Below are 24,343 nucleotides of genomic sequence, written 5' to 3'. Positions count from 1 at the left end.
GGCTGAACTGTGAATCAATTTAACCTCTTTCCTTTATAGATTACCCAGTCTTGGGCAGTTCTTTACAGCAGTATGAAAACAGACTAATACAACTCTGAATAGGTAATTCACAGAAAAATAAATACAAATAACAGAAATATTCATAAAAACATGTTTAACTTTTCTAGTAATAAGTTGCAAATAGAAAAGAACATAAACCATTATTTTTGCTATTTAATTGTTAAAACTGAAAATGTCTGAAATAGTGCAATGTTGGTGAGGTCTTGGGAAACCAGACATGCTCTAGCACTCTGCAGTGGGTAAGAAGACAGGCTCTGAAATTATTATGATGAGGATTCAAACTATTTTCTAGCTGAGTCACTTTGGGTAATCTGCCTATCAGATCTTAGCCCTCAGTATTTCCTCTTTCTGAAATTCACTCACTCAGTCATCACCATGGTTCTCTACCTCACTTGATGTAGTTTGCTACTAAAATACTAGCATATTATAACTGTCAACCTGATCACATGTTTAAAGTAGCAACACCAAATTTTATATTATTACCCATCATTCCTTACTCTATCTAAATTTACCTGTTAATTTTAGATAACCAAGAAAATGTATTTATTTTAACTACTTATCTCCTCTGGTAGATTATAAACTCCATGACCTTGGGGCTTATCCATGTCTTCGTTCACCAAACAAAATAGTAAACATAGCAGAGCAGACATTCAATAGCTATATACTTTTTAAAGAATATCTGACCTGTTATTATCAAATAATCAGTGAGAGAGTTTAAGTTGGAGTGAGATTATCATATATCCAAAAGCTATTTTTGAATAAATGAATACATGAGTAATAAACAGCTGGGGGCCTAATTTTTCTCATTCATAAAATCAGGATAATAACAACTGCTTGCTGTGGTCATTTTGAAGGTGTTTACATATGATTCAATGTCTAGCACAGTTTTTGCACATAGCTATCACTAAACATGTAATTGAAATTTTTATTTCTTATTGCTTTTCTACAATTTCAGTGATTTTCCTTTTTGAATAATCGAATTAGTGAAAATAATTTATTTTAATGCTTCCTTAGGACTGCTTTCTTTCTAAATGTATCTTGTTTAGGTCTTCTGATTGCATATATCATTGTTTTCAATATTTATTTTTTATATTGCTGTAGGTTAATAAAGGTTTTAAATTGCAGTGGGTCTTCATTAGGAAATTACATTGAAAAATATTTTGGGTAGCAGAGTTTATGAGGACTAAGCTCTGATTTTTATCTTGCCCAAATTCCTGCCTAAGGGGTCTGGAGAGTCACGTCCTAGAAATCATAAATTCTCATCAGGTTGGTTATGTAACCCTGTATATTGTGACTTACTTTCCAACGTGACTCTGACATAACATTACGAGACAAGGAAGAAAATAAAAATATTTTACCCCAAAACATGTATCTTTGCCGTATCTTGAAATGCCCTGCAAAGCTATACTTTGTAGGGGAAAATTTGCATCTGTGAAGAATCTCTATGAACATAGCTAGATCTTTTTCCTTCGGGCCCTCTCAATCCTAAAGAGATTAACTAAAAATCTAGCACCTTAAAGATCCAAATACAAAACATTTGTCATCTACTGTCTCTAAGGGCAGCCACTATAAGACTTCAAAAGAACCTTGGTGTCCACAATCTTTTATTTTAACCTGAATATTTCCTTTCTATCCATCCTAGGTCTTTGGACAACTCAACCGTCAACCAGAAAATATTTAAATTTACCTATAGCCTGGAAGCATTCCCCCCTCCCCAGCCCCTGCTTTGAGTTGTCCCACCTTTCTGAACCAAGCCAATGTACTTCTTAGATGTATTTGACTGATGTCTCATACCTGTCTAAAATGTATAAAACCAAGCTGCGCCCCAACCACCTTGGGCACATGTTCTCAGGACTTCCTGAGAGCTGTGTCATGGGCCATGGTCACTCGTATTTGGCTCAGAATACATCCTTCAAGTATTTTATAGAGTTTGACTCTTCTCATTGACATTTAAAATACTATTGAATAATGATCTTTAATCACCATTGTTATGATGATTAACAATTGCAGTAACTGAAGGATACAGACTGTCTGCATCAATAGTACAAACATTCTTTGATAGAATTATTTTCTGCCAAAGATTATGTTCATTTATTACAAAGTACATAGGACAGGAGGTTTACAAAATGTAAAATTTAAGAAAGGTTGCTATATCTGATCTTGATACATTATTAGATATTTTCAGTGTTCCTGGTAATATTTTGTTGTTGTTCTTTCAAATTTGCTGTCATGGGAAAATGATCATAATACCAATATTTTTTGTTTTATTCAAGAGATTGGGAACTGTCTGAGGACAGCTGCACACTTCTACTCATGTGATTGATTTCAACGCAACTCAGATAGTGGTTAAGGAAATTTAAGAATTATGATCTCATAGCTAGAGGATATTTGACTTTACATTGCTCTGTGTTCCAGTAAATGAACCCTGAGAATTAGGCCACCCTAGAGAGGCTTTATAACCTCAGGCTGACTCTGATTTTGGAAAGCCATTTACTTTCAGTGTTCTCATGTATAAAATGTGGACTGCTTGGATAATCATCACTTCTTATCTAGATCTATGATCCATTCCTTTATAACTTGCTTTTATGACTCCATGAGTGGGACAGCCAGTTCTGCATAACCATCTGCAAATCCTTGCTGAAACTCTGGGAATTTCCTTGAGTGACTGATTAAGATATACAGTCAAAGGAAGAATATTTTATAAAAGCAGTTTTGGTAATCTTGAAAAATTTTGTGTCAGTATAGAGAAATATATATTGCACCTCTAAGGAACAGTTGAAAATGTACTTCTTTAATATTTTCCTATAGGTCATATCACATTAGTCAGAATTATTCTCTCCTGTGAATTCCTACAGTATTTTAACATACGCATCAGTCATATGAAATGTTAAGGACAGGGATTTATTTTTCACTTAATCCTGATTATGTCTGATCAACCTTTGTTTATAAACATATTTTGTGAGAATTTGAAATACTCAAAGTCAAAAATTGAAAAGGTGTTTTTTTGAAGAAAATATGGACCCAATGCATAAATTTTATCAAAATCTTAATGTAATCATATCTCCTAAAGCCTGGAATTAAATGTCTGTCTTTCATTGTTCAAAAACTAAAGCTTATTTTCAAAATAGTTTCTGATGACTCTGACAGGAAACATTTGCCTGAACATGTTAATTATTTTATTAACACTTGTTAAAATGTTATGACAAAGAGCAGGTTAGGAAACTATTATGAGTGAAATCATTTCAGTTGCAATTGTTTGCAGATTAATTTTACCAAGAGATGTTGGCACCCCAGAACATATTTTTCTCATTACCATGGGGAGGAGTGAACAGTAGCAAACTTTAGTTCATAAGCAAGGACCACAGGACAAGAAGCTTTTAACAAATAACATAGATCTGATGGGCAGAGCTTAAATAAATAAGAAGAAAAAGGATGTCTTGAATTTTGGAGGAGGAAATTTTTCCACACTGAGCAAGCAAATTAATTGAGATACAGGTGAAGAAGCTCTCCTCTGGTGAGTTCCATATTCAGGAAAGGACAGGGTTCCCTAGAATGACATCTTTGGTCAAGAAATGCTAGAGAGTTCTGTTCTCAAGTCCCAGGCATTTTTCCACTCTCTCTCCTATATTTTCTTTCCATTTTCCAATGAGCAAGTTCTTAAAGATGTATTTTTTAGCAAGGAATGCAGTTTTTATTTTTTCTGATTACTGTGAAGACTAAAGTTTGAGAATTGTAGGAGAGTCTTACAGAGCTATTAGCCTCTTTGATGTCTTGCAAGATTAAGTTTTTGTTCACATCTCAAATACTAATCTTTTTTTCCCTTTTATTAGAATTACCCATACTTGCATCAAATCTTCCTTTTGACTAAAGCTGCATACATGAAAAGAGAGAACATTTTGGGGGGAAAAATTTAGTTGTTCCTCAAAATATTGGTGTTTGCAATGCAATGAATAGGCAATTGCCTAGTAATACATATTGTTAATGAGGTTTTAGCTTTTATTTATACCTCAATTTATTTGGGTGATTTAAAAATTCAGGGCTTTTATCTCTTTGATCATATCATGTTTATATCCCAAAATATATATTTCTTTATTTCTATCTTATCATCACTTTCACGTAACATATCTGTTCTCTATTTAGACACTATTACCATTTTGTATACGTCTTTTTGGTAAAAAAAAAAAAAAAAAAAAAAAAAAGATCAAAAACTGAGTAAATAGGATTCCCAAGGTGAGATCAGATTAAATAATACCATTTTACCCTGAAGTCTAGAAGTCATTTGAATCTTCCTCCATATTCTATATATTTATTAACTGATAAGAAGCAAATACTACAATATGTCACTCTTATTCACAAGTCTCACTTATTCACGTGTCTCACTTGAAATAGTGTAGATAATTTAAAATAACAAATATTGGAAGGCTGAGGCAGGCAGATCACAAGGTCAGGAGTTTGAGATCAGCCTGGCCAGCATGGTGAAACCATGTCTCTACTAAAAATACAAAAAATTAGCCAGGCATGGTGGTTTTCTCCTGTAATCCCAGCTACTCAGGAGGCTGAGGCAGGAGAATTGCTTGAACCCGGAAGGCGGAGGTTGTGGTGAGCCGAGAACAAGCCATTGCACTCCAGCCTGGGCAACAGAGCAAGATTCCATCTCAAAAAAAAAGAACAAATAATCTTGAAATAATTTACATTCATCTTTGTTGGGTGTGATAAGTTTTGTAATACTTAAGTACAAGTTTCTGTCTTACTAGTTGATTTTTTTTGTATTCTAATATTAAAAAGTACTTGTTAATGTGTATTAAGGTTAAGCAGCTAGGTTAACAAAAGCCAATCTGTACTGAATTAATATTACATACCCTTCAACAGTTAACCGACTAATTAATCTCATATGTTAGAAGCCTCTGGTCTAGAATAGAAATAAGGCATCATATGTTTCTTGCTCTTTCCAATTCATGCTCTCATCCTTTAAGTAGACTCTCATTTCTTTAAGGAAAATTTTTCCAATTTCCCAAACTATTACTCAATGATACAGACAGTACTCTGAACCTCTCTTCCACATTATAGATACCTTTTGAGAGTACGTATTCATGAATGCAAGTACCACGATGAAGGTGCTATGGTTTGGATATTTGTTTCCTTCAAATCTCATATTGAAATTTGGTCCCAGTGTTGGTGGTGGGGTCTGATGGAAGGTTTTTGGGTCATGGAGTTGGGTCCCTCCTAAAAAGATTAATGCCCTCCCTCGGGGTGAGTGAATTCGCACTCTATAAGTGGCCTCCAGAGTTGGTTGTTTAAAAGAGAGCCTGGCATCTCCTCCATCTCTCATTTGCTTCCTCTCTGGCTGTGTGGTCTCTGCACACTCAGGCTCCACTTCACTTTCTGCCATGAGTGGAAGCAGCCTGAGGCCCTCACCAAATGCAGATGCCTAATCTTGAACTTTTCTACCTATCAGAATTGTGAGTCCAATAAACTTTTTTCTATATAAATTATCCAGACACAAGTATTCTTTTATAGCAACACAGAATGGACTAAGACAATGGGAATTTTGTCTGCCTACTTTAGTACTAGATTCAGGAACAGTTCCTGGCAAACAGTAGATGCTCAATAATTATCTGTTAAATGACATTAAGTCAGGCAATATTTAAATCTTCTTCTAGACTATTGGAACAATAGAGACGTGATCACCTTTTTGTTGTCTAGTGCTATGCTTAATGTGGGGTATGGAACATGGTAGGTGCCCAATAGATATTTCTTTTTATGAGCTTATTACTGTATTACAAAGAATGTTGCAGCATTATAAGCATTCAGTTAAAATGGAAATTGTGGGATTCCTAAAATCAAGATACTTTTAAATGTAGGATGTAATTAAAAAGATGATTAATTTTTACAAAGCTGAGATAAGAATCATACCCAGGATAGGATGTAAAATAAAAGAGAGCTGAACTGTGTGAGCTACACAGCGTTGTAGTATGTTTCTTTAATTTAGGATGAGATCCTCAATAGCTCTGCCCCTCAGGACCATTTAGTACTTTATTTTTTCTTATCTCTGCTGCTTCACATAGATGTAATATTTAAGTAAAAATCACGGTTCAATGAATACTTTTAAGAGCTGAACTGTTTAAAATAAATTATCTCACTTTGTTTCAAAAACATTTCACTATAAATATGTTATGTATTAAAATCAATAACAAAATTAAAACAGACTAACATCATAGGAATACTATTTTATATGTGATTGGTTAAAAGGCACTTTTAAATAAATATTACTTCATGATAAAAGGTGATATTTTTCTAATTACTTAAATCCCAAAATCTTTAAAATTATTATCTAAACCTGATCATATAGGAAGATCTTGATTGGAATTAATGTTCAAACCTTTTTGGGGTTTGGTCAGTATACTAGGCTGTGAGCTTACTTATCTCATAGTTGTCATATTTATGACTATCTAGGTACAGTACACACTAATGCCATAAGCAATCTGGCTATATTTTTGCATAATTTTTTCAGTTGAAAGAGAAAGAAAGGAAAGAGAAAGTTGGTATAATATTTCCTGTGAGGCATAAAATATATTTCTGCTTATACTGAGTGGCATAGGCTTTTTTGTGTTTAATTTTTTCTTATCATTTATTTCTATAAGTAGCCCACGTACATCACTGTAGTGACCAGTTACTGGGATAGTAAATGGTGAAGGATGAGCATGTTTAGGGAGAGAAAATGAGTTTAGTTTTGAAAATGTTTAACATGTCTGTGAAATATTCAAAGGGAAATTTCTAACAGACATTAAGATATCTCATTCTGGAAATACAGTTGGCATTCTGTGTTGGAGATACAAATTTCAGATCACTTGAGATCATGAAACAACAGAAAAGATGGAAAAGAGAGATATGGTGTTAGAAGAAGGGGAGTAGTTATATGTGTTGAATGCTACTGAAAGTTCAGATCTTTTTTTTTAATTTTATTATTATTATACTTTAAGTTTTAGGGTACATGTGCACAATGTGCAGGTTTGTTACATATGTACACATGTGCCATGTTGGTGTGCTGCACCCATTAACTCATCATTTAACATTACGTATATCTCCTAATGCTATCCCTCCCCACTCCCCCCACCCCACAACAGTCCCTGGAGTGTGATGTTCCCCTTCCTGTGTCCATGTGTTCTCACTGTTCAATTCCCATCTATGAGTGAGAGCATGAGGTGTTTGGTTTTTTGTCCTTGCGATAGTTTGCTGAGAATGATGGTTTCCAGTTTCATCCATGTCCCTACAAAGGACATGAACTCATAAAAACCCTAGAAGAAAGCCTAGGCAATACCATGCAGGACATAGGCATGAGCAAGAACTTCATGTCTAAAACACCAAAAGCAATGGCAACAAAAGCCAAAATTGACAAATGGGATCTAATTAAACTAAAGAGCTTCTGCACAGCAAAAGAAACTACCATCAGAGTGAACAGGTAACCTACAGAATGGGAGAAAATTATCACAACCTACTCATCTGACAAAGGGCTAATATCCAGAATCTACAATGAACTCAAACAAATTTACAAGAAAAAAACAAACAACCCCATCAAAAAGTGGGCGAAGGATATGAACAGACACTTCTCAAAAGAAAGTTCAGATCTTTAAAGTGCTTAGTATTGTTCTTGGCATGTGAAGAATGGTCAGTAAATATCAATTATGATAATGACCCTGATGATTCTACAGCCAAGAAAGAAGAGGGCATAAGATGTCCACTATATTTCTTCTGACATTATCTTCAAAATCTCAATTATGCATAGGTGAGAACACAGCTGTTTATAACCATCCCCTCTCTCTCTTCCTTTATTCCTTCTTCTTTCCAGAATTCTCTCCTTCCTTCTTTCCTCCCCTCTTTGCTTCCTCTTTTCTTTATTTCTTTCATTTTCTTCTAATCATTTCTTCTCCTTTTAAACAACTTGGTTTCCTAATTTGTTTACCATGTCACTGATTTTGCTGTCTATGGAATAAATTCTAAACCCCCTGTGTATGAATGTTATTTAGTTTAGTCATTGAAATTTATTCTCCTTAAAATATTTCCATGTTTGTCTTATTTTCTTATATGTTTAAATTTCTACTAATTTCTTTATATAAAATCTGTTATCTAATTATTGTATCTTATACCTGCTTTATCACACACTCTTTCTTGCATTTAATTAAAAATTGAATGTGGTGCTTTCCAAAATTTTCCTCTGATTTTGGTAATCCTTTTCCCTCTGAAATTGATTCTTCATCTTTGCAATTTGAGTGCATTCTTTATCTTGGCATGCTGAATGCAATATTCATTTTCTTTTATATGACAGTATAATCTAGAACCTTTCTAATCCTATTTATTTTTGAATGTGGAACTATAATCAAGTATAGTTTTTGCCAGCAAACAGTGAGTAAGTTTGCTTTGCTTTTCCTTTTACTGTCCATAAGTGTGCTATAAGAAACCTCTTCTCAGATAATAAATAGGGACGCACTCCTAAGAACAACCTCAAGCTCAATTTCAAGCTCCTATCTCCTTTATATGCCTCTCTTGGACAGAGGAAAGATTTTCCTATGTTCTTACTTGCTGCCTGGTGGTCATAGTACTTTTTGCATAGTAAGCTGAAGCCAGTTACTCTATCCCTTGCCAGAAGTCTCCAGTGAATATCATAAAATACTATAAACCACCCTGTTTATTGCTTCTTGCTTTTCATTCCTTCCTAGTCTTATAATTATCAATGAGGCAACCTCTTACTGCCTGTCCCTTTCCTTTTCTTACTATTTTTCACTGATGATCCTTTGCCCCTGGTTTGTATTTTATGGTTATTTCATGGGTTGTTGAGAATAAGGATTAAGTATTACCACATAGCAATAATCATAACAGAAGGGCTGTGTGTATATATATACGGTGTGTATCAGGTTTGTTTTGGGGGTTTTTCTTTTGCTCGATGTATTCAGTTACTTATATGATTATGAGAATCATCTCTAAAGTCTACGACAGCCATGAGAATCACTTCTTATTGAAACCTTGAAGCACATGGGCATGATCTTTAAAGATTCTAACAGATCTAATTATTTTCACATAATGTTTTGTACTTTTCAACTCCATTTTCTAGGTCCTAAATTATTTTCAAGCTGAGCAAGAGCATCATCAACATACTCAAGGTATGGATTAAAGAGATCATTTTCAAGTTCACTCTATTTTATCTTCCTTTTATAATATTCATGTTCCTTCTGACAAATCTATTCGTTTTCACATTTATAAATTTCCCTAATTTTTAGTCTTTAAACTTTCTAATCACTATTTGCATATTAAAGAATACATTCAGTTCAATATTTTAGGTATATTAGCTCTTGATTAATGCTATTTTAACAAAAAATTGCTGAGTTACACATTTTGCAAAGAAAATAATAATTAGTTTTTCCCTATTGCAGTTATACAAAATTTTGCTCTTCTGTATTGGAATTAATGTAGTGCGATGCTTTTCTACTCTTGTTTGCTCAAGTAATAATACTTTCCAGTCATGGCTACAATGTTAGATCCAAAGGGTTGACACAAACTCTAAATCAGAAACATCAAAGACCTTCCCAACAATATTTGAATCTGGATTATAATAAGTGTTACTTTTTTCTCTTTTCAGGTGAAAATTTCCAAGCATGTGAACCTCAGCTTACAAGTAGCTATAACTTCTGTTATGAAAATAGATTTGACATCTTTCTTCCCGGCAGTTGCTTAAGACAAGAATATTTATTTTATAACCAAGCAAATTTGAAGTGACCATTGTTCCTTTTAACAAAAGAATTCTGTAGAATATAGTTTTAAAAACTATACTTTATTGAACCAAGGATATTAGATGTTTCAGATTTTCTTATTTTTAGAAGGATCCACCTAGGATTTTTTTACCCTTATTTTTATTTAAAGAAACAAAAATTTATTGATGCACCAATGCATATAAATAACTCCAACATTTAAGGTCTACATAAAAAACTTTCAATTCAGTGATGTGTGGATTGAAAATCTGCAGATTTTTCTCAGATATGTCCCTTGATAATTGGCCAATTAATTTTTTAAAAAAGCTAAGAGTATGGGCTAAAAATTCTAAAGCCACTATATATGTATACCAGAATTGAACAATTAAGTTAAAAAATGGCAGAGAGTGGGAAACAGATTTCTCACTGTTGGAGTTGGAGGTTACAGATAAACAAGGGAGAATACTAGAATGACAGATTTAAGTTGGGTACATCAGTATGAACTCATGTTCATATAAATACAGATAGTTACATATAGAAGTATTTATGGAGACATGTATACACACTGGTTAGTATACACACATATATTGCCTTGCTCTGTCAGCTGACTCTTATCAATAATGATATTCCCAGTAAGCACCCCTGCTGCTCAGATCATTGTTCCTAATACCACCTTCCAATAAAAGAGACCAAGTCTCCTTGGAGACATGACTGATTCTATGACTAAGAAAGAAACTATACAAGATGAGCCTGGGGCACCTTGTATTACCAGAAAACATACACCTTGTATACTCTAAACAAACAAATACATTGAAAAACCATGATAGGGATTATGTCAAAAGGACACTGACATTGATTGTACTATTTCCCAATAACCAAAGCTGAAACAATTTCAACAACAAAATAAAGTAGTATTGCATTATAACCCAATGTATAAAATAAATATCCATGGATCCATACTAATGTAAGTAAAGATAAAATACATGAATACATAGTATAGACAGACAAATATCCCATGCAGAAAATTTCTGAAAAAATTACTGTGGATATTCCTACCTCAGGGAGGTGGAGAATATGCCCTACTCTAAGGTGTGGGCTGAACATGGTTACTTTCTTCTAAAGATTATGGTGTAAAAATGTGGGTAAGAAACATAGGTTCACAATGGATAAATCTTAAACACACTACTTCAGCCTGTGATCAAGGTTAACATCAACAGTGATAACTATTGTTGAAAGTATGTGTCCTTGAAACATTTTGATAATAATGAAATTTATTTTTGTGGTCTTCCCCAAAACACATAACATTAGTCTAATCATGAGAAAAACATTATACAAATCTTAATTGAGAGGTATTCTACAAACTGTGTAGCCAGTATTCCTAAATACAATCAAGGTCATCAAAAAGCAGAAATATCTGAAAAATTGTCATAGTCAAGTAGAACCTAAGGAAACATGATAAACATGATATGGTATCCTGGATATGATCCTAGAACAGATAAAGGACATTAGACAGAAACTAAAACAATATGAATAATCAATGGTAGTTAGTCAATAATAATCTATCAATATTGGTTCATTAATTTTGACAAACGTAGCATACTACAGTACAATGTTAATAATAGATGAAACATATGTAATATATGGAAACTCTCTGTACTGTTTTTTCATTTTTTTCTATAAACCTAAAACTATTATAAAATTTTTAAGTTTCTTTTTAGTCATGGAGTTTATTGAAGCTGGACCCCTTCCTTACACAATATATCTTATTTAATTTTTCTTTAACTTTTCATTTTTTGTAGCAACATATTAGGCATACATGTTTATGGGGTACATGAGAAATTTTGATAAAGGCATGCAATGTGAAATAAATATGTCATGGAGAATGGGTATAAAAAATACCACATACAGAAGTCAACTCATGATGGATTAAAGACTTAAAAGTAAAGCCTAAAACTATAAAAACCCTGGAAGGTAACCTAGGAAATATCATTCTGAACATTGAACCTGACTTCATGACAAAGACATCAAGAGGAATTGCAACAAAAACAAAATAGACAAAAGGAACCTAATTAAACTAAAGTGTTTCTGCATAACAAAAGAAGCTATCAATAGGATAAACAGACAACATATAGATTAGAAGAAAATATTTGCAAAATATGCATCTGACAAAGGTCTAATATTTAAAATCTATCAGGAACTTAAACAAATTAACAAGCAAAAAGCAAACAATTCCACTAAAAAGTAGGCAAAGACATGAAGAGGGTCTTTGCAAAAGAAGACATACATGTGGCCAAACAAGCCTATAAAAAATGCTCAAAATCAGCCAGGCGCAGTGGCTCACACCTGTAATCCCAGCACTTTGGGAGGCCAAGGCGGGTGGATCATGAGGTCAGGAGATTGAGACTATCCTGGCTAACAAGGTGAAACTCTGTCTCTACTAAAAATACAAAAAAAATTAGCCAGGCATGGTCGTGGGCACCTGTAATCCCAGCTACTTGGGAGGCTGAGGTAGGAGAATGGCATGAACCTGGGAGGCAGAGCTTGCAGTGAGCCGAGATCATGCCACTGCACTCCAGCCTGGGGGACAGAGCGAGACTGTCTCAAAAAAAAAAAAAAAAATGCTCAAAATCACTAATCATTATAGAAATGGAAATCAAAGCCACATGAGATACAGCCTCACAACAGTCAGAATGGCTATTATTAAAACGTCAAAAAAACACAGATGCTGGTGATGCTGTGGAGAAAAGGGAACACTCATACACTGCTGGTGGGAATGCAAATTAGTTCAACCACTGTGGAAAGAAGTCTGGTGATTTTTCAAATAATTTAAAACACAAGTACTATTTGACCTAACGATTCCATTATTGGGTATATACCTAAAAGAAAATAAATCAGTTTACCATAGAGGCACAGGCACATGTTTGTTACCTCCCACAGGGTCTGTCCCACAACACGTGGTGACTATGGGAGTTATAATTCAAGATAAGATTTGGCTGGGGACACAGACAAAGCATATCATTCCACCACTGGCCCCTCCCAAATCTTATATTCTCACATTTCAAAACCAATCATGCCTTCCCAATAGTCCCCCAAAGTCTCGACTCATTTCAGCTCAACTCAAAATCCAAGTCCAAAGTCTCATCTGAGACAAGGCAAGGTCCTTCCACCTATGAGCCTGTCAAACCAAAAGCGAGTTAGTTACTTCCTAGATATAATGGGGATACAGGCATTGGGTAAATACATTCATTTCAAATGGGATAAATTAGCCAAAACAAAGAGGCTACAGGCCCCATGCAAGTCTGAAATCTAATAGGGCAGTCATTAAAGCTTAAGGTTTCAAAATGATCTCCTTTGACTTCATGCCTCCCATCCAGGGCACATTTATGTGAGAGGTGGTCTCCCATGGCCTTGGGAAGCTTTTCCTCTGTGGCTTTGCAGGGTATAGCCCCCCTCCTGGCTGTCTTCATGGGATGATGTGGAGTGTCTGCAGCTTTTCCAGGTGCACAGTGCAAGCTGTAGGTAAATCTGTCATTCTGGGGACTGGAGGATGGTGGCCCTCTTCTCACAGCTCCACTAGGAAGTGCCCCAGTGGAGACTCTGTGTAGGAGCTCCAAACCTACATTTCCTTTCCACCCTGTCCTAGCAGAGGATCTCCATGAGGGCCTCGCCCCTGCAACAAACTTCTTCCTGGACATCCAGGCATTTCCATACATCCTCTGAAATCTAGGTGGAGGTTCCCAAACCTCAATTCTTGACTTCAGTGTACCTGCAGGCTCAACACCACATGGAAGCTTCCAAGGCTTGGGGCTTGCACCCTCTGAAGCCATGGCCTGAGCTGTACTGTGGCCCCTTTTAGCCATGGCTAGGGAGGCTTAAATGCATTGCATCAAGTCTCTAGGCTGCACACAGCAAAGGGGCCCTGGACCAGGCCCAGGAAACTGTTTTCCCCTTTTAGGCCTCAGGGTCTGTGATTGAAGGGGCTGCCTTGAAGGTTTCTGACATGCCCTGGAGATACTGTCCCCATTGTCTTGATGCTTAACATTCCTCTCCTTATTACTTACATAAATTTCTGCAGCAGGCTTGAATTTCTTCCCAAAAAGTGGGTTTTTCTTTTCTATTGCATCATCAGGTTGCAAAGTTTTCAAACTTTTATGCTCTGCTTCCTCTTGAACACTTTGCTACTTAGAAATTTCTTTCATAGGATATCTTAAATCATTTCTGTCAAGTTCAACTTCCATAGATCTCTTTGGCAGGAGTGAAATGCCACCAGTCTCTTTGCATAACAAGAGTCAGCTTTGCTTCAGTTCCCAACAAGTTCCTCATCTCCATCTGAGGCCACCTCAGCCTGGACCTTATTGTCCATATCACTATCAGCATTTTGGTCAATGCCATTCAACAAGTCTCTAGGAAGTTCCAAACTTTTCCACATTTTTCTCTCTTCTTCTGAGTCCTCTAAATTGTTCCAATCTCTGCCCATTACCCAGTTCCAAAGTTGCTTCCAAATTTTGGGTATTCCTTAGCAGCTTCCCACTACCCGGTAACAATTTACTGTATTAGTCCATTCTCACACTGCTAATAGATTACCCTTGACTAGGTAATCTATATAGGAAAGAGGTTTAATAGACTCATAGTTCTTTATGGCTGGGGAGTCCCAGGAAACCTATAATCATGGCAGAAGTGGGAGCAAACATGTCCCTCTTCACATGGCAGCAGCAGGTAAAAGAGAGTGTACAGAGGAACTGCCCCTTATGAAACCATCAGATCTCATAAGAACTCACTTACTATAATGAGAACAGCATGGCAAACCCACCCCCATGATTCAATCACCACCCAACGGGTCCCTCCCATGACACATGGGGATTATGGGAGCTATAATTCAAGGTGAAATTTGGGTGGAGACACAGCCAAATCATATCAAATAACTCATAAGGAACAATTATAACAATATACTCTAATAAAAGTTATGTGAATGTGGTCTCTGTCTCTCCTCTCTCTCTCTCTCAAAACATCTTATTCTACTGTACAGTGAGTAATAGAAATTATGAAAAGCATAACTGTGGATAAGAGGGGGCTACTTTATGCTCCTGTAGGGACTGGGTTTAGAATGAAGTATCCTATTTGAGGATCAATCTGTTTAATTAGGGACTCCTGCTACTATTTACTTTTCTCCTGTCTTATTTTCCAAATGCTGGAGAATCTTCCCTTATTCCAGACAAATGGATGCCTCTGTCCCAATAGGGATGTATTCTTAACTTTCATCAACTATCGTCTATGGTTCAGATCCATTTGCTTGTCTATACTCCTGCAAGAATCGTATTATGCATAACCTTGAATTGATTATGAAAACATTGAATATCAAAGTAGGAAAATCCTTACCTCCAACTAAAAAGAGGTTTCTTTTAGTCTTCATCTATAATTTTTATTTGTTTGTTTGTCCTTTTTTATGACTTGTTTTTTGGTTTGATTGAATAAATATTTGTATGAGTTGCATAATTATAAATGAGTTAGATACAAAATATATAAATATGTATGTTTAGAAATGAATTAAAGGAGAGTATCTTTGGCATCTATCAGAGGATATGCTTTTTTTAACAAAACTTTATCATATTGGAAAATAGACATTTATATGATATATGTATATAAGGGGATTTGAGCTTCTGTTCACTAACTAGTCGTCAAAATATACGATGTTTTACAATTTTAGAGTGTTGAAATACTTTAGCTTAAAAATTCTTTTACAAATATACCACATAATTTAAATTCATTCAATTGCCTCTGTCTCACAACAGACATTAGCTCTCACTCATTTGAACTATGGAGGTCAATTTGAAGTAGTAAGAAGTATGATATTAGACAACTTTTAAGTGAAGTTGTATAATTTTAAGTAATTCAGTATAAATTATTAAAACAGTATTCCTTAAAAAATTCATTATATTTTTGAAAGTAACATTTAATCTAATTATTGTATGTTAATAGTTTGAGTGTGTAAAATAATTAAGAAAACTATAAACTAGATAAAATGATAATCAGAATTTGAAGAACTATCATTTGTTGATGTTAATGATTTTTTAAATTAATAAATTTTTTTTAGCTGTTTCCAATCTACAGAAAAATGGAGCAGAAAGTATACAGAGTTCTCATATACCCCTCAACCTTCTTACATACAGTTTCCCCTACTATCTTGCTTTAATTTGGAACATTTAATATAATTGATGAGTCAACATTGAGTCATCACTCTTAACTAAAGTCCATAGTTGACATTATGGCTCACTCTGTGTTGTACATTCTATGTGTTTTGACAAATGCATAATGACATGTATCATCCATTAGAGTATCATATAAAATAGTGTCACGTCACTGCCCTAAAGATCCCCTGGGCTCCAACTATTCATCTATCACTCCCTCTACCGAACCCATGGCAATTACTGAAATTTTTACTCTTTCTCCTTTTTCCTTTACAGAATATCATATAGTGAGAATAATACAGTATGTAGCCCTTTCAGATTGGCTTTGTTCACTTAGCAATATGCATTTAAGTTTCCTCCATATTCTTTTATGACTTGATAGTTCATGTCTTTGTATTGCTGAATAATATTCCATTGTATGGGTGCATCACATCTCATCCATCTGTACATATGTATATGTAACTTGTTACTTCATTTTAATGTACATCAGATGGCTTGATTTTTGCCCACAGATTCCTGAGTGATTCAGTTTGTGAAGTTTATTATGTCACCTAGTTCACTGATCTTTTCTCTGACAGTGTCTAATCTGCTTTTAAGACCAGACAGTGAATATTTGATCTTAAATAATTTAATTTTGAGATTTTAAATTTAAAATTTTTAAGAGTTTCCATTTCTTTTTATATTTTCATGATTTTATTTTAATTCTTGAGCATGTTTATAAGCTGAATTTATGTTTTGTCTACTACTTCCATCTCTGTCATTTATGCATCTGTTTCTATTTATGTAGTTTCTCCTAGTTATGGTACTGTATTACTGTTTCTTTTTAAATCTGGTAAATTGCTTGTGCTCCAGTAATTTAATACAACTTCAACTCGTTGTATTTTTTATTTGTTTGTCAACATCTCAGCTTGGCATTCCTTTAGGTGAAAAATTTAATTCTGTACACATACATGATAGCCTGTCATAGATTTTTCTTTCTTTTTCCTTCTTATTTTTTTGGTGTATTTTTTTCTAACAGTCAATTTGTCAGTTGTTCTCTTTGATGGATTATTCTTTTTGTAGAAAGTCTAAAAACACTTTTCCTAGCCCCAGACCCTGAAGATAATCTATATTTTTCCGAATATTTTAGGATTTAAATTTAACACTTTTGGATGTGACTTGTTTTGAGTTCATTTATTTAAAGTCTGATACTTAGGCAAATGTTCATTTTTTTGCATATGGGTGTTCAGTTCTTCATTATCATTTGTTGGAAATGCTATCTTCCCTCCATTTAATTGCTTTTGTGTCTTTGTAAAATATGAATTGGGCATAATTCTGTGGGTCTATTTCTGGATCCAGTTCTATTCTATTGTTCTATGTGTCTATCACCCTGCCAAAAAAAAAAGTCCTGGATTTCTACTTATCTAAAATTCAAAATTCTAGATCCTTGCTTTTGCTGAATTTGATGATCAGATGGTACTTAAAGATATTTTGATTAGACAAATTATATGTTTTTATCAATTACCCTATGCACCCCATTATAGCTGGCAATTCTTTTTGTTTGTTTCATTGTGTGCTTAAATGTTTTTCCTAGCTACTATTATCCGAAACTTCTTTAATGTGAATTAGACATGGACTTTTCATTTTCTTTTTCACACATAGTTGTTTCCTGATATCTGGTTTAGAAATAATATTAAGATGCCAAATCTCAAGGAGGTGAAGAAAGGGTCTATATGAGTAATTACATTAGCTGTAATATTTTTGTTTAGTAGATTTTGTTAGTGGTTATTTCATGTTTTGTTTGGGGCATTTTTTACTTTGGTTTTATAAAAAGTAACAAATAGTTTCATCATTGTTTCATGTAACATGGAGGTAGGACTTGAAAAAGTAATTCAGCTATTCTTATTATGCATTAATTGTTCAAATGAACCAGTGTGGGATGTTAACACTATCAATTAATTGGTGTGATTAGGCTTGCCATTTTATTTTTATAAATTGTGTGTTTTTTCTGAATGCGCTTGAGTCTAAGAGTGGGAAAAAATAATTTTCTACTTTGGACTAATCTGTAAAGGTTTTTGAAAGTCTGTATTAATAACTTGTTGAATTCATGATATTCTGCCTATGGCACAAATTGTAAACTTTTGCTTTTCTAAAATAAAGTAATTCACCACCTGCAAGAAAAAAATATGGTAAGAAAAAACAGGGGGACACATGCCTTGGGAATGAAAGGGATTTCTCATTACAGCCTGGCAAGGTTGGAAATCTCACTTTCTACTTGGCTTTTTCTGGCTGGTTGGGATGGGAGTGAAACAGGGTTTATTTCTGTGGTGATCGGCCTGGTTAGATTTGTTAGTGTCTAAAAGTTCTCTTTCTAGGCTCTCCTTTTGTAGTAGTCCATTGCCACACTGCTAATAAAGACATACCTGAGACTGAGTAATTTATAAAGGAAAGAGGTTTAATGGATCACAGTTCCACATGGCTGGATAGGCCTCACAATCTTAACAGAAGATGAAGGAAGAACAAAGGGACATCTTACATGGCAGCAGGCAAGAGGACATGTGCAGGGGAACTGCCCTTTATAAAACTATCGGATCTCATGACACTTATTCACTACCATGAGAACAGCATGGGGAAAACTCACCTCCATGATTCAATTACCTCCCACCAAGTCCCTCCCATGACACGTGGAGATTATTACAATTCAACGTGAGATTTGGGTGGGGACACAGAGCCAAACCATATCACGTTTTATGGTCCATTGCTAAGGAGGAGAGTAGGATTTTGCTGAGGCTTTTCTTGTCTGTGACTATTGGTGTTTTTGGATTGCTGGTTTCTTTAGAATATATGAGACAAAAGAAGTGCTATGCAATTCACCACCATGTTGTTCCTCATAATTGAGGTCCCAAGTTAGCCTGCTTTCTTCCCTCTACCTTTTAGAATCTTCTTGAGTGTGCACGTGTGGGTGTATCAAATATATATACTTTTCCCTATTCCTCCCACTAGGTACAAATAAAAACCATATATAGACAACTAAAATCTCCATATGGTTTTTAGTCATATATATATAGTTTTTAGTTGTACCTAGTGGGAGGAATAGGGAAAAATATGTCTACTCTGTTTTCTCAGAAATAGAAATCTTTAGCTCTCATTCTGAAACAGAAATATCAGGTGACATTATACATCTTTACAGGGTTGAATTGTCTATGTATTTTTAAATTATTGTGCTTTGTCCAGCATATCAGTGTATCTTAATATGAGAATTTGCAAATAATTCTTCAGTCTGGTATGTTACTTAAAACATCACAGTGAAATCTCAGGAAATATTTGGATACATTTTGCCTCTATTTGTATAAATTTATTACTTAAGTCATCTGTCCCATTTCCCATTTATCACCATTAGCTAACACAATGCCTAGCTAGTAGTAGACATTTAGTAAATATTTCTTGAATAAATAGTGAAAGAATAAATGCTTACATCAAAACAGTGGCACCTAGCCCCACGACTGCCTCTAAAATCAATTATTCATTGTGTTAAGTAAGTGATTGTTTCCTTTTGCATTTTTCCTGATCATCTGACATTCAGATAAAGCATAATTAGTATTTAAAATTAAGTAAAGAGCTAATGGACATCTAGCACATATTTTATAGATCAAACTACAATGTCAGCATCTTGGAGGTGCCAGTGTTTGCTCTTTCTACTTGCCATTTCCATGCATCTCTCCAGTTTCTATGTAAGTATTTAATTAGACAGATCCTAGAACTTCACTGCTCTGTCAAAAACTTTCCATTTTCCATGTAACTTCCATGATGCCAGACAATCTCACTTTCTGACTTTCAAAGTTCTTCAAATTCCAGCCCGCAATACTTTTGTGCTTTTCCTTAGGCTAATCTCCTGCACAAGTTAATGCTAAGTACATTGTTCCCCAAATCAAAATAGATGCCAACTCCAAATACGAGATCTCATCAGCTTCTGACAAAAAATATAGTCTCACTTCCTCTTTGTGTCAAAACGATTGTGAGGACCTATCACTCCAGTTTCTATAATTTAGCAGTCTCCTTTATAAAATTATTCCCCAGAAATTCTTAAGCATTTCCTAGGAGTCTCTTTCACAAATATGTTGACCCAATTATATCAATTTATTCTGCTCCAGCTTTCTTATATACACCTTGCCAAAATATCCATGGTGCTACTACTATTCCGAAGACCCCTGTTTTGCTGGACACAGCTTTTCTCAGCTTTCAACTTCTACTGCCACCTCCTGTCCCACAAAGGTGCATGACATAGGGGAAAATACATGATTTTCCCTATCATCAGTTATCTCCAAGCAGTTGTCCTTCCTTTTAAAAACTGTCCATAATATAACTGAAACCAAGTAGTATCTTTAATAATGTTTCACCAAAATATCATGGATGGTTTACATATTGTTTCTCTAGCTAACTCTGCACTAAGAATTTTTTAGGAGGCTAACCCTATGCCTCAGTTTTGTCTGCAGGCTCATATCCATGGAGAACTTCCTCAATTCTTTTGGAAACAAGATCTCACTACATTGTCAAGGCTGGAGTGCAGTGGCTATTCACAGTTGTGATCATAGTACCATAGCTCACTGCAGCCTCAAACTCTTGGCCTCAAGCAATCCCATTATGGTTTGGTTTGGCTGTGTTCCAACCCAAATCTCATCTTGAACTGTAGCTCCCATAATTTCCATGTGTCATGGGAGGTACCCAGTGGGAGGTAGTTGAATCATGGGGGTTGGTCTTTCCTGTGCTGTTCTCCTGATAGTGAATAAATCTCATGAGATGTAATGGCTTTATAATGGGGAATTCCCATGCACATGCTCTCTTGCCTACTGCCATGTAAGACATGACTTTGCTCCTCCTTCACCTTCCACCATGATTGTGAAGCCTCCCCAGTCGTGTAGAGCTGTGAGTCTATTAAATCTCATTTTTTAAATAAATTACCCAGTCTTGAGTATGTCTTTATTAGTGGCATGAGGACAGACTAAAACACACCTCAACCTCCTGAGCAGCAGTGACTAAGCTTCCTCATCTTGACTAAAATTGATTTAAGCCTCTTCATACTTCAGATATAGTGCACTTTAAATATTCTGGGACCTAGAAAAGGGGATATTTGGAAGGGAGAAGATTTTAATAATAAGAGAGAAATAAACTCTCTTATAAGAGAAATATAGTTGTGTATTTTATGTTTAATGAAATAATTAAGATATATAAGGTCAGTAAATTCAGAGGAACATGTAGCATGTGCCATTCAGTCAGACATTGAAAGAGAAAATAACTTTAAAATTTTTAGTTGCTTTTCCAAAAGCCAAATTAAAGTGTGTACACAGTTGGAGGTTAGGGGATCTAACTGAAATGGTAGTCACTAAATCTAGTTGTTTCAATTACAAAATAAAATTTCAACAAGGCCTCATGCACAGAGAAAATACAGAAATGAGGCAAATAATTATTTGTAACAGGCTGAATCTGAATAGATTTATTCTTTTATTTTTAAAAATATTTTATTTAGAGATTTTTTCATACAGAGAAAAGTTGCAAGGACATTACATTTATAGCATTAAGAACATCACAGATTGATTGACATATTGTTAATATTTTACCCAATTTTCTTTATCATTTGACATATTTCCATTTTTAATTTATGCATATATTTATAAATGTGGATACAAGTATATATATTTATACATATTTACACACAAGTGTATATACAAGTATGTATATATGTATATAGACATATATATATTCCTTTATTGATCTGTCATGATGGAAGACCCAGGTAAGTGTCTTGGAGTTGTTTAAGCAGAATACTCTAGGAGATCTTATTTAAAATAATTTGGGCAATCAGTTCATAGTGTTTACAGATCCTGTGTGCTCTGTGAATCAGGTTCATGCTCTTTGCCTATCGTGTTTTCTACTGGCACCATTATGTACAGCTCAGGTAGTCCAAGGGTTTGTGAGTTTTGCATCACATTTTCTTTCCTTCTAGTCAACAAGACAGTATAGGTTGGGAAGGGAGACTCACAGGGTTATATGTTTTGGCTGTGTCCCCACCCAAATCTCATCTTGAATTGTAGTTCCCATTATCCCTGCAGGTTGTGGGAGAGACCCAGTGGAGGTAAATGAATCATGGGGGCAGTTACTCCTATGCTGCTGTTCTCATGATAGTGAGTGAGTGAGCTCTCATGAGATCTGATGGTTTTATAACAAGCCTTTCCCTCTTTGCTTGGCATTTCTCCTTCCTGCCATCATGTGAAGAAGGACATGTTTGCTTCCCCTTCCACCATGATTGTAAGTTTCATGAGGCCTCCCCAGCCCTTTGGAACTGTCAGTCAATTAAATCTATTTTCTTTATAAATCACCCAGTCTTGGACAGTTCTTTATAGCAGCATGAGAATGAACTAATACACAGTGGTATGTTAGGGAAAGAAAGAAAGAATTATTTTTTCTATCTTCACGCATATCCACCTTATTATTTTCCATTTCTTACTCCAGAATGAAGCTTTCCCAGGAGGACTAAAAATAAATCTGACCAGTTCCTTGAAGAATCACAGCCCACTTCTACCTATGAAGCAGATTTTTTTTTGCCCTAGGAAGCTAACCTAAAAATATTCTGACATTGGCATATTTTCTAAAGTACACATTTCTGTTTGATCCATAGTTAATGTATTACACTTGCAGAGTCAGTATCTGCTTTTAATTACTGATCAGAATTCTGGAAAGAACAAATGGAATTGAAATCAGAGACTGTGGTTTAAAATCTGATATTGTGTTTAATTATGTTAAATTAATGTAGAGTTTCCTCAACCTAGTTGATTATTTGATTGGCAAAATGGAATTATAATAAGTTGAAAATGGATGTATAGGAAACCGTGAATGCTCAGAATGATAAAGACTCAATTATTTCTTTTGGCAATCTCTTTATACATTAGTCCCAAGCCAAAATATAAGTCTATGTTTCAAAGCTTCATGGATTTGCATTTTAATTTTTTTCAAAAAAATATGCACTCCATCTGGTATAGCGTTGTCAAATAAGGTATTTCCTTCAACATTCAAGATGTAGCAAACTGCATAGTTACAACTATTGCAGTTTTTCTTTTTACTTAAGAATGCATTTAAGCCTCTCATGTCAGGGACAGAAATGTCATAAAATATCTTGACATCGTAAACTGGAAAGTTGTAACACCAGTTACTAACCATAATCTTTTTTTAACACCATTTACTAGCTATAACTTTTGTTTTGAGCTCAATATATTTACTTGTCACATCTTCAACCCACCCTTTAGAATTTGAAATATGAAGTCAAAAATTATTTAAAAGTTAATTCTGAATCCATGATTTGCACACATTTTCAGCACATAGATGCAATACAATACATCATTATCAGTGTGATTTTAAAGACAATGAGGTCTTCTCATCCTGTTTCATCTACTCCTGTAATTCAAAAAAGAAAACTTAATGGTTTAAGTTGCAAATTGAGTTCATCTGCAATAGGATGGAGGCTTTGGTCACCTTCAAATGTTAAAAATGTATCTACTCTTTTTTTTCTCAACTAAACTGTTAGACTTAAGAATTGGCCTACAGTCTAACCCACATGCTAGTCAGGAATGTTTTTAAATGACTGTGGAGTTGTAAACATGACCAGGTTGAAAGCAGTAAAATGACTGGACAAGAACCTAAATATGACTACTGGGTAAAGAAATTGTTAAATCTAATTGATAATGGAAATGTTACATTTCATATGTGTGAAATGTACAGAATTTAACAAAAATCAGGTAGATAAAATGTGATCACTTGGAGTCTCCTGTTGATTTATTGACAGCTGGAAGAACATGTTACTTTCCTTCCTGGGTCTTAGATTATAGAGAATATCAACTCTGGCTTACAGGAACAACAACAGCAAAAATTTATGGGAAGAACTGTCCCAGCTTTGCTCAGCCACAAACTCTCTCTTCCATATGGAGATAAGGTTTGGGGACAAAACCCATGTTTTCTCTGGAAGCATGTTTCTTCTGGACTCTACCTTTTCAAATTGATCTACCTGAAGCGAAGATGCATCCTCTTAGATGTGGCAAGACTCCACCTCCCAAAAATAACCCCAAGGTCATCCAATTTGCTAATAATTGGTTAGATACCTCTGTTTAATTCAGAAGCAAATTACTAGCAACCCCTACTTCATGCATATAGATCCAGAATCTTGTTCTCTTTGCTATTTCTATATGCCTCTGCTCTTTTTTTTCTTACCTAGCATCACAGTAGAGTAGAAATAATCACGCATTTAATACATTGCCTAAACAGCAAATACAGTTTTCAAAATATATTTTTTCAATAGTTGGCAAAAAAATGTCATCTTACTCAGAGATTTTC

The 24,343-nt window shown here is 34.7% G+C and overlaps 1 long non-coding RNA gene and 1 other non-coding gene across 2 annotated transcripts in view; both read right to left on the bottom strand.

Moving 5' to 3' along the window:
• Nucleotides 1-24,343, bottom strand: part of LOC134730421 (uncharacterized) — a 439,770-nt gene that overhangs the window by 386,397 nt on the left and 29,030 nt on the right. The window lies entirely within an intron of this gene.
• Nucleotides 732-805, bottom strand: LOC112439954 (small nucleolar RNA SNORD81). The gene has a single exon (XR_003028172.2). It is a non-coding gene; the product is annotated as a small nucleolar RNA SNORD81 (small nucleolar RNA).

This window comes from Pan paniscus, chromosome 4, assembly GCF_029289425.2.
Source record: "Pan paniscus chromosome 4, NHGRI_mPanPan1-v2.0_pri, whole genome shotgun sequence".
Lineage (NCBI taxonomy): Eukaryota > Metazoa > Chordata > Mammalia > Primates > Hominidae > Pan > Pan paniscus.
The sequence above is the reverse complement of the archived record's forward strand: the minus strand, read 5'-3'. Positions and strand labels throughout refer to the sequence as shown.